Below are 11486 nucleotides of genomic sequence, written 5' to 3'. Positions count from 1 at the left end.
CGACCTTCCAGTGCTAACTACCAGCTTTGCTTGCTGTGTGTGTGTCCTGCTTACCAGCCCGCCTCCTGTGAAGTGTCTGTTGTGTATATGTGTTGCTCCAAGTTCTGCCCTCAGTGAAGTGTGTCCTCACTTCCTGTCCTGATCTATTTATACGGCTCTCCCGTGCTCCCTCTAGTGGTTGCTCTGTTGTGTTGCATCTGGTTAACTTGTGATCACCACATCCCCCTTTTTCTCTTAACATATTTTCTGTACATCGTTAAAGAAAATTGTACATCCTGTCCCGGTGTATTTGTAGCTCTCCCTCTGGTGTTTGCTCAGTTGTTTTGTATCTAGTAAATCTACGATCACCACATCCCCCTTTTTCTCTTTACATATTTGCTGTACATCGTTAAAGAAAATTATAGAAAACAGTTACTTATGATATGCGTATCTACACAGGTGATGGTGCTATTGCATACTGTACAAAGCCAATGTAGTTATATGTCCAATCTCAATAAAACATTTATGAGTCCAAACTTGATGAATTTGTTCAGAGCTTTTTTTCTTTTTTTGTTGTTGATGACGTGGTGATATTGATATTGCAAGTCCGCTGTGAATGTTGTTGGTGTTCGTTGTTATTTTAAGTACCCAATGCATCATCCCGAGATGTTTGCATGGTCACCTCACTGATGTTGACTGGCATGGCCTTTTTTCTGTGCTTGTGGTGTTGATTTATTGTCTCATCCGCCTTGGATGCTGGTGTGCTTGCTCGTTCTGGAGCAGACGTGAGTTTGTGCGATTCGTTGTCATCCCATGACATGTTTGTAGTCTTGTCATCGTTTTGCAGTGTGCTGTGGCATTGTCCTTCATGTGCCGAGTAGTACCATTGTGTACAAGACGTTGTTTCATTGCTGTTGTCTCTGTCGTTCCTGTTTTTGTTGTTTTCGTTGCCGTACTTGTTGCTGTTTTTGTCGTTTCTGTCTTTGGTGTTGGCACTGTCGTTGTTCCTGACTTTGTTGTTTTCGTTGCCGTTCGTGTTGCTGTTTTTGTCGTTTCTGTCTTTGGTGTTGTCGCTATCTTTGTTCCTGACTTTGTTGTTTGTCTTGTCGCGCTTCATGTTGCTTTTATTCTTGCTGTTGTCGTTCTCGTTTCTGCTGTGCTTCTTGCTATTGTTGTTGGTCTTGTCGCGCTTCATGTTGTTTTTGTTCTTGCTGTGTTTCTTTTGACTTTTGTTTTTTTTGTTATACTCTATGAGTGTCCCGAGTGGATAATTTGAGTCATTTAGCATTCCGTCTCGCGAGTGGTGCGAATGATCTGATGTTGCATCGGTGCAGGTGACATCAATCAGTTGTGGAGAATTGGATTCCGCATCTTTGCTTTCGTGGTGCTCCTCTTCCGGAGTCAAAGTCTTCTCGATTACATTTGACGCGGTGTCTGTGGACTCTTGCCGCTCCTCTTCTGGAGTCAATACCTCCATGATTACAATTGACGTGATGTCTGTGGACTTCTGGCGCTCCTCTTCTGGAGTCGAAATCTGCATGATTTCAGTTGACGTGGTGTCTGTGGACTCCTGGCGCTCCTCTTCTGGAGTCCAAATCTGCATGATTTCAGTTGACGTGGTGTCTCCGGACTCTTGGTGCTCCGCTTCTGGAGTTGAAATCTTCATGATTTCCGTTGATGTTATCTCACTGGACTCCAGGTGCTCCTCTTCTGGAGTCAAAATCTGCATGGTTTCTTCTGGCTTGGTCTCTCTGGACTCCAGGTGCTCCTCGTCTGGAGTCAGAATCTGCATGGTTTCTTTTGGCTTGGTCTCTCTGGACTCCAGGTGCTCCTCTTCTGGAGTCAAAATCTGCATGTTTTCTTTCGGCATCGTCGCTCTGGACTGTTGGGTGGCCCGACTCTGTGCTTCTGTACAGACAAGCTGAGAACTGTCAGTCTCGCTGTGATCCTGTACGTCGAGTGCGATCACCTTGTTACTGTTCTCGCTCTGTGCGTCGGTACAGACAAGCTGAGAACTGTCAGTCTCGCTGTGATCCTGTACGTCGAGTGTGATCATCTTGTCACTGTCCTCGCATGCAGTGGGTAGAGGTGCATTGTCTTCTTCTTGTTCATGTGAGCTTGTTAGACTTTCATAGTCTGCTTGTGGTTGCTCAGATACTGCGGGTTGACCTTCATGGTCTTGTGCATGCATGGTGTCAGTGGTGAGATGTACGTTGTCTTCTTCTTGTTCCTGTGAGCTTGGTAGACTGTCATAGTCTGCTTGCGGTTGCTCAGATACTGCGGGTTTACCTGCATGGTCTTGTTCATGCATGGTGTTCGCCAGGGAGTGTTTGCTTGCATCCCTTTTGGAGTCTTTCATTACTCGCACTGTGGAGCCTGTCATCGCTCGCTCTGTGGAGTCTTCCTGTGCTCTCTGTGTGGCGTCGTCTTCGTCTTGGGTATTGCTGTCATCCAATGTATCGACGAGCTGCCATGGCCTCATGGTGTTGGATTCATCTACCATGAGTAGAGTCGTGTTGAGCTTTGCAACGGTGTCGCTGATGCTGTGATCAGCATGTCCAAATGACTCCTCCATGTCTGAGTAGTATTCTTTGATAGCCATTTCATCTTCATTGGCTTCTTCTACCACGAGTTGATTCGTGTTGAACTTTGCGACCATGTCGCTGATGCTGTGAGAAGCATGTCCGACTGACTCAGCTGTGTCTGAGTAGTATTCTTCGAAAAACAAATCATCCTGGTTGGATTCTTCTACCACGAGTTGATTCGTGTTGAACTTTGCGACCGTGTCGCTGATGCTGTGATAAGCATATCCGACTGACTCAGCCATGTCTGAGTAGTATTCTTCGAAAAACAAATCATCTTTTGTTGTTTCGGAATTCTTTTTGTTCTCTTCACTTTGGGTGGTGCAGACTGCTTTTTTCAGGGTGTTGTGCAAGTTGTTTTTAACTGTTGGTGTAAGTTCAGGCGTTTTTCTGTGTTCTGAGGCAAGAAAATTTGTGTTTACCACTTTAAGTGTCTTGTTTTCAATTTTCGGGCATTTCCCTTTTAAGTGGGCGTGGTCGGGATGCTCAGACGTCATGACGTCACGCGCAGGAATGCATTGCGCATGCGCAAATCGGCCTTCCTCCTTCACTGTGCGGTTTTGTTTCCATTGCGCATGCGCGGCGTGCGCATGCGCATTACGATCCGCGACCAAAACTTTTTTTGACTGCGCATGCGCGGCTTGCGCATGCGCATAACGATCCGCGACCAAAACTTTTTTTTGGTGCGCATGCGCGGCTTGCGCATGCGCATAACGATCGGCATCGCGATATTTTTTAAACTGCGCATGCGCGGCTTCCGGTTCCGGCGCATGCGCAGACGCCATTTGTAGTTCTTTGCTTACCGGAGACTGCAAAATGTGCTCCAACGCCATTTTTTTGCCGTTTTTCGCGGATTTCAGGGATTTTTCTTGCCCACCAGGACTCTCTCTCCAAAACTCGTAAGTAATTTTCTCTTCCCAATTTGGACAGGGTTTCAGCGTTTTGGCTTTGTGAGAAATTCTTGTCATTTCTTCTTTTTGATCTGTACTTTTCATTCGCGATTTCTTGCTCTTTTCGTGATTTTTTAAGTTTTGCATCACTCAGTCTCTGTGCAGTTTGGACTCTGAGTATGTCTTGCTGTTCAAATTTCTCACAGTACTCTTCAAATTTGTTTAGTACCGTTTGTAAGCTGTTTCTGTCTTCACCTTTTGAGTATTTAAATCCATTATAAACTTTCGTAGCTTCATTTCCTTTGATGAGAATTGCTATTTTAATTTCGTCTGAGGCTGCTGCTGCATCATATGCTATGATACCGAAATCGAACATTTGTTTAAACCTTTCCCAGACACTTCTTACTTTTCCAGTCGTGTTCAGGTGAAGTGTGTGTCCAAGGCACATCCTCTCATCAGCAATGTCTTCCCAAGTCGAATGTCCAGCAGGAGATCTCCATGCCATTCTTGGTTGAGATTTCCATGCCATTTTTTTTTTTGTTTTCTGTATCTGCAGCTGAGTTGTCCTGTCATAAGCGTCTGAAATCACTCCTAGGTACCATGTGTTGTTACTCGTGTCTTAATAAAGCTCGTAGTCTCAAGTGTGGAGAAGATGCTTTATTGTGAGTTCGTTCAGTTTCCAGAGCTCGACCTAGAACGACCTTCCAGTGCTAACTACCAGCTTTGCTTGCTGTGTGTGTGTCCTGCTTACCAGCCCGCCTCCTGTGAAGTGTCTGTTGTGTATATGTGTTGCTCCAAGTTCTGCCCTCAGTGAAGTGTGTCCTCACTTCCTGTCCTGATCTATTTATACGGCTCTCTCGTGCTCCCTCTAGTGGTTGCTCTGTTGTGTTGCATCTGGTTAACTTGTGATCACCACACCCTCTTGCTTTTTATCTACGTATAAAAAGCCTTGGGATTTTCCTTAACCTGATTTGCCAATGACTTTTCTTTTTTTTAAATATAATTTTTATTGGAATTTTTTACAGAAAATATAAAACGCAACGACAAACAATGCAATGCAACAAAATAACCCATAATAACTCTATCACCCCCAGACCGTATCGACGCATGTATCCCATCCCCCACCCCCCCCAACCCCAATGAACAACAGAAGAACTTAAAAATAAATTTAAATTAAATAAACAAACATAGTCATCGTCCGCCCCCCCCCCACACCTTTTCCCTCCCCCTTCCCCCCCACCCCCCCGGGTTGCTGCTGCTATTGTCCCCGTACCCTATCGTTGAGCCAGAAAGTCGAGAAAAGGTTGCCACCGCCTAAAGAACCCTTGTACCGACCCTCTCAGGGCGAATTTGATCTTCTCTAGCTTAATGAAACCCGCCATGTCATTGATCCAGGTCTCCACGCTTGGGGGCCTCGCATCCTTCCATTGTAGCAAGATCCTTCGCCGGGCTACTAGAGACGCAAAGGCCAGCACACCGGCCTCTTTCGCCTCCTGCACTCCCGGCTCCACCCCAACCCCAAAAATCGCGAGTCCCCATCCTGGCTTGACCCTGGATCCCACCACCCTCGACACCGTCCTCGCCACCCCCTTCCAGAATTCCTCCAGTGCCGGACATGCCCAGAACATATGGGCATGGTTCGCTGGACTCCCCGAGCACCTGACACACCTGTCTTCACCCCCAAAGAACCTACTCATCCTCGTCCCAGTCATGTGGGCCCGGTGCAGCACCTTGAATTGGATGAGGTGCCAATGACTTTTCATGTCCCCTTTTAGCCCTCCTGACTCCTTGCTTAAGTTCCTTCCTACTTTACTTATATTCCACTCGGGCTTTGTCTGTTTCCCAGCCTTCTAGCCCTGACAAATACCTCCTTTTCCTTTTTGACGAGGCCTACAATATCCCTCGTTATCCAAGGATCGCGAAATTTGCTATATTTATCCTTCTTCCTCACAGGAACATGTGAAGAAACAAAAGAGAAAATGCTGGTAAATCTCAGCAGGTCTGGCAGCATCTGTAGGGAGAGAAAAGAGCTAACGTTTCGAGTCCGATGACTATTTGTCATGAAGTGTTGGGATTTAAACATAGCAAGAGTTAAGCTGGGTCGAGAAAAGATTGTAGCCCACAATATGATGGAGAGAGACACAAGACAGGAGATGGAGCTGTATGGAGAGACTCGAGTAGAAGTCAGCATGAAGTTGGCTCAAATTTAAACTCCTGATTAATGGACATTTTAAGGGGCTGAGGGCATTTTCCAACGATGAGAAAACTTTTCAGCCAATGAGGTGGGCCAATACCTTTCAGGACAGGGAGGCCACAAGTTCAATGGAAGAGGCCTCAGCAAGAGAGCCTGGTGGATTTGGAGGAGCGGGGGTGGGGGTGCTATGGAGTCAGAGGCTTAATGGCCCAAAAAGGGGGCCATGGGCTGGGAAGGCAACCCTTCCGTGGCCACAACAATCTCCCTAGAGTTGTTTTCCCATCCACCCTCAACAGAACGAACTTTACAGTTGTTACTTACTTACGTGACGTTGCCCTAAGCATGTTTCATCAATGACCACCTCTCCCAGTAGCACTATGGACACTACTGCAGCGTTGGGGATCCCTCTCATTTTAACTGGATGGGGTAAAATTGCAGAGTTGGTCCCTTTGCCGGCAGGTGTACGTTCAGGATCAGCTTTTGAAATGAAATGAAAATCACTTATTGTCACGAGTAGGCTTCAATGAAGTTACTGTGAAAAGCCCCTAGTCGCCACATTCCGGCACCTGTCCAGGGAGGCTGGTACGGGAATCGAACCGTGCTGCTGGCCTGCTTGGTCTGCTTTAAAAGCCAGCAATTTAGCCTTGTGAGCTAACATCAGTTTTGTACTGGGTGGTGAAGCGTTAAATCACAATAGTGATCCATTTAACAAAAGAACAACTTTATACACAGAACATTACAACTCCTACAAAGGTCTAGTTCCCTCAACTCCCAAGCTTTCTCTGGTGATACCCTGAGATCCAGGTCTGTGCCCAGGCATCCAATAGGGTATGGTTTTCGCGGCCATCTCCACAGGCTCCGGATGGGTCACGTGGCCCGTGAGGAATCTTTCCTTCAAGAGGTCACACTACCAAGTCAGGATTTAAGCCATTTAGCTGCTGACTAGGCCTTTGCCTCCACGGCCACTGTTCTGATTAGGCAAATCTAGAAGTTTATTGCAGTCACTTAATGACTCTTGAGATGAAGTAGAGACAATTGTAGCTACTTATGGTTATGGTTCAATAACTTCATTATTAAAGACTATTTTGCATCTGGAAGTGAGTCACCTTGATGTGCGATAGATATAAAATATTCACCAAGCATATGGAGGTGCTGCGAAAGCAGATGATGACTGCGCTGAAGGGGTGGGTGGAGGAGGCGATTGCCCCGTTGCCCCGGTGGAGTTGGCGGTGTCGAAGACATCGGCCGAGGTACGGGAGCTAGGAGAGAGGTTGAAGGGGGTGGAGGGAGCTATCGCGGCACAGTCATCAGCTCGCCTCGATGGGCGAGGGGCTGTGGAGGGTGGTGGGGGCCTACAAAAGACTCAGAGCTAAGGTTTTTGAGTTAGCGACCAGGTGTGTAGATGAGGATAGTGCAGGCGATGTAGGTTATATGGATTTCAGCAAAGCCTTTGACAAGGCCCCACAGGGGAGACTGATAAAGAAGGTAAATGCACAGGGGACCCAGGGCAATGTGGCAAGTTGGATCCAAAACTGGCTTAGTGGTAGGAGACAGAGGATGGTGGTCGAAGGTGGTTTGTGTGACCGGAGGCCAGTGTCCAGTGCATAAAACAGGGATCAGTGCTGGCTCCCTTATTCTTTGTGATATATATGTATAAACGATATAGAAGAAAATGTGGGGGGGAAGATAAGTCTGTTTGCAGACGACATGAAAATTGGTCAGGTGGTTAACAGTGAAGAAGCTCTTAGGTTACTGGATGATGTAGACTGATTGGTCAGATGGGCAGATCAGTAGCAGATAAACTGTGACCCTGAGAAGTGTGAGGTGGTGCACTTTGGAAGGAGTAACACAACAAGGGAGTACTCAATGAACAGCAGGATACTTAGAAGCTCAGAGGAACAGAGGGATCTTGCGGTGCTTGTCCATAGGTCCCTGAAGGTGGCAGTACAGGTTGATAGGGTAGCTAAGGCAGCATTTGGGACACTTTATCAGTCGTGGTATAGATTATAAGAACAAGGAGGTTATGTTGGAGCTGTACAGGACTTTGGTTAGGCCACAGCTGGAGTACTGTGTTCAGTTCTGGTTACCGCGCTATAGGAAGGATGTGATTGCACTGGAGAGGGTGCAGAGGAGATTCACCAGAATATTGCCTGGGATGGAGCATTTGAGCAATGAAGAGAGGCTGGATAATCTCGGGTCATTTTCTTTGGAGCAGAGAAGGCTGAAGGGACCATATTGAGGTGTATAAGATTATGAGGGGCATGGACAAGGTGGATAGAAAGCAGCTGTTCCCTTTAGTTGAAGGATCAATAAGAAGGGGGCATAATTTTAAGACGAAAGTCACGTTCAGTTGGTGTTGAAATCTACCATGCGGTTTAAGTGTTGTCTCGTATACACTTTTAACTCAGTCAAAATTTAAGCTACACATCTCGGGGCAAAATGAAATCTTTTATCATGTCTAGTGATTATAATTGAGAGTTTGAGATCTTCCTGTGGTTATAAATCAAATGTTCTCAAGAAAGCCCCCACAGAAGGCTTTAAGAGATATAATTAACTTAGTGGTTTACAAACAAATTGAATTTTCAAAATACAGTAATGGTTTCTTGCTCAAAGAAAAACAGCTTGCAGAGACTTTAAGAGTCAGAGTGGAAATATAAAATATGAAACAGCAAGTAGTTAGGTCGAAGTGATCCTGGATGGAAAATGGCTGCCCGGACCTCTATCTTTAAGGAAAATGTTATCAGTCTGACTCCATCTGTCCCAACCCTTGTAATGTGCTGATTGGCTTGGTTGAGTCTCAAATGGTTAGTTGTCAATCATCAATGTGCATGAATATGATCCATCTTTGAACGTTTGTTGTGTATTGGAATGTGATTTACACTTTTAATCAGCTCTGGTTTCTACTGGTTTTTTGCTGACTGCACATTTTAGACAATGGCAGATTCATTTTATCCATGTTAACTTATTGTGACTTTCATTCAATTGTTTCATTCGCTTCGAGTTAGACCGTAGATGTTGCAAATGCTTCTTTCATTATTGCAAGCTGTACGATTTATAATCCGAAATTATGTTTGTAGTCTTATATGGAGTTCATTTATAAAAGTGAATTTTGACATGGGCATTTAGATCAAAATGGCCAAATCAATGACCCTTTTACCTATCAGAAATAGCTGGTTCCCTTCAGTGGGGATTGAAATTGAAAATCGCTTATTGTCACAAGTAGGCTTCAATGAAGTTACTGTGAAAAGCCCCTAGTCGCCACATTCCGGCACCTGTCCGGGGAGGCTGGTACGGGAATCGAACCGTGCTGCTGGCCTGCTTGGTCTGCTTTAAAAGCCAGCGATTTAGCACAGTGAGCTAAACCAGCCCCTGCAGGAAATACATTTTCACCCAGAAGGTGGTGGGAGTCTGGAATGCACTGCCTGGGAGGGTAGTAGAGGCAGGAAGCCTCACAATCTTTAAAAAGTACTTGGATTGGTGAGGCCGGCTCGGTGGCGCAGTGGCTGCCTGCCTCACGGCGCCAAAATTCCGAGTTCAATCCCGGCCCCGGGTCACTTTCCGTGTGGAGTTTGCACATTCTCCCTGCATCTGCCTGGGTCTCACCCCCCACAACCCAAAGATGTGCAGGGTAAGTGCATCGGTCACGCTACATTGCCCCTTAATTGGAAAACTTTAAAAAAGATACTTGGATGAGCACTTGCAATGTCATAACATTCAAGGCTATGGGCCGAGTGCTGGGAAATGCGGTTAGTGTAGGTTAGAGTAGTTTTTTTTATGTCAGTGCAGGTTTGATGGGCCGAAGGGCCTCGTCTGTACTGTATGATTCTATAATTCTGTGACAGTTTCAGCTATTTCGTATATTGCACTCAGCGTGAATTGCAGGATTCAGTGAAGTGATGGAGTTGAGTCCCACACTAGGTTGTTACATCAGGTCCAATCTCTGCGTTGCCACAGCAGCAATGCCGTGAGACTATAAGAAATAGGAACAGGTGTCGGCAGTTTTGGCCCCTCGGCCTGTTCCTCAGGGGCAAATTCTCCTCCAACATGTTGAGGCTGAGTACCTCTCTGCCATCCCTCCCCCAGTCTGGGCTCACTCACTTTTGCTGGGCACAGAAAGGGATATGATCAGAGGATATGGAGCAGAGGTCGGGTGACATTCATGTCCCCTGTGGTGTGCTGAGCGCTCTCCAGAAGGGACAGAGCTTGGGGATGTGAGCAACAAGACAGATGGGATGGTGGTGTTGTGAAAGTCTTGTTGAGAGAGTAAGTGTTGACTAAATGTGTGAGATCCGTGAAGAGAGTAACCGTTGGAATACATAATGCCACGGTGAGAGTTTGTGAACAGAGGGAGCTGAGAGAGGACTTTGGCCGGCGGAGTGGGTGAGATCATTTGTTCGCGCTTCCTGCACTGGATGGTGCTTCATGGGAAGACGGCAGCCACGCTGACCTCCTGGGCAGTGGCATCCCAGGTTGGAGAGTGGAGGTTAATGTGCTTCGAGCCTTCACTGGGATACAGCATGTGCCTGTGGAAACAGACTCCCCAAATAAAGCACTGAAAGCTGGTGCTGCCTGCTTCTTGCTGCTGGAGTGTGGCCATACTGCACTGTCTGGTGAAGACAGGTGGGGCCGGAAAGAGAGCGGTGGTTTAAATATGGCGCCGGCACCTTAGATCCACCTTGCTGACAGCTTGGGCAGACGATTCAGCCGCTGCCCTGCCAGGTTATTCGGGGGAGGGGGGGGGGGGGAGGCGCACCTGCATAATGAATGAGGTTCCAGATGCAGAGTCTGACACGCAATCCCGCCATTCTGGTCAGCGACAAAGGCTCTGCCAGAACCACCCACCCCAGCACTCGATGCTCAAAATGGGAAAATTCTGCTCAATGATCCTCCTCACAAACCAAATTCCCAGGATCATGGAATCAAAAATCGCCAGCGAAACAATGAATAAATCTGGAATATAAAGGGAATCTCAGTAAAGCGACCATGACAACTCTCAGTGACTGCCATTAAAATTCTGGTTAACTACTGCCCTTGGGAGAATGAATTCTGTCATCCTTATGCCGTCTGGCCAATTAATGGTATGTTAATTGTATTGCTAGGATATACAGGTGAAAAGCATTGTTTAATTAAGAGCTTTGAGTACATATGACTGACAGGCCACAGGAGCTCGAGCGCATTGTCACCCTCAGTCGTTGACAACCTCAAGTCACCACCATTGAAACTCTGAAGTGCATTTTCAACAATCATGGCCTTCCGGAGGTATTGGTCTCAGATAACGGCATGGCTTTCAAGGGGGAGGAGTTCCACCATTTCATGCCAACTAATGTCATCCACTGCCCCCCAAATGGCCCCTAATCACCCAGGCCTCGAATGACCTGGCAGAAACAGCGGTGCAAGCTTTTAAATCTGCAATGAAAAAAACCCACCAGATAGGCCATTGCACCTCAAATTGGATACTTTTCTCCTCTGAGACAATACCACCGCTCACGTTACTACTGGGGTCACACCAGCAGAGCTATTTTAAAAACAAACTAAATTTAGAGGACCCAATTGTTTTTTTCCAATTAAGGAGCAGTTTAGCATGGCCAATCCACCTAGACTGCACATCTTTCTGGGTTGTGGGGGTGAGACCCACGCAGACACGGGGAGAATGTGCAAACTCCACACGGACAGTGACCCGGGGCTGGGATCGAACCCGGGTTCCTCAGCGCCGTGAGGCAGCAGTGCTAACCACCGCCTCACCGTGCTGCCCTAACACCAGCAGAGCTATTAATGGGTTGTTGCCTTCATACTCAGTTAGACCTGGTGTTCCCCAATTTGGTGGGGGGGGGGTGGAAGCGA

This window comes from Scyliorhinus canicula, chromosome 9 (assembly GCF_902713615.1).
Source record: "Scyliorhinus canicula chromosome 9, sScyCan1.1, whole genome shotgun sequence".
In the NCBI taxonomy this organism is placed as follows: domain Eukaryota; kingdom Metazoa; phylum Chordata; class Chondrichthyes; order Carcharhiniformes; family Scyliorhinidae; genus Scyliorhinus; species Scyliorhinus canicula.
Note: the sequence above shows the minus strand (reverse complement) of the source record.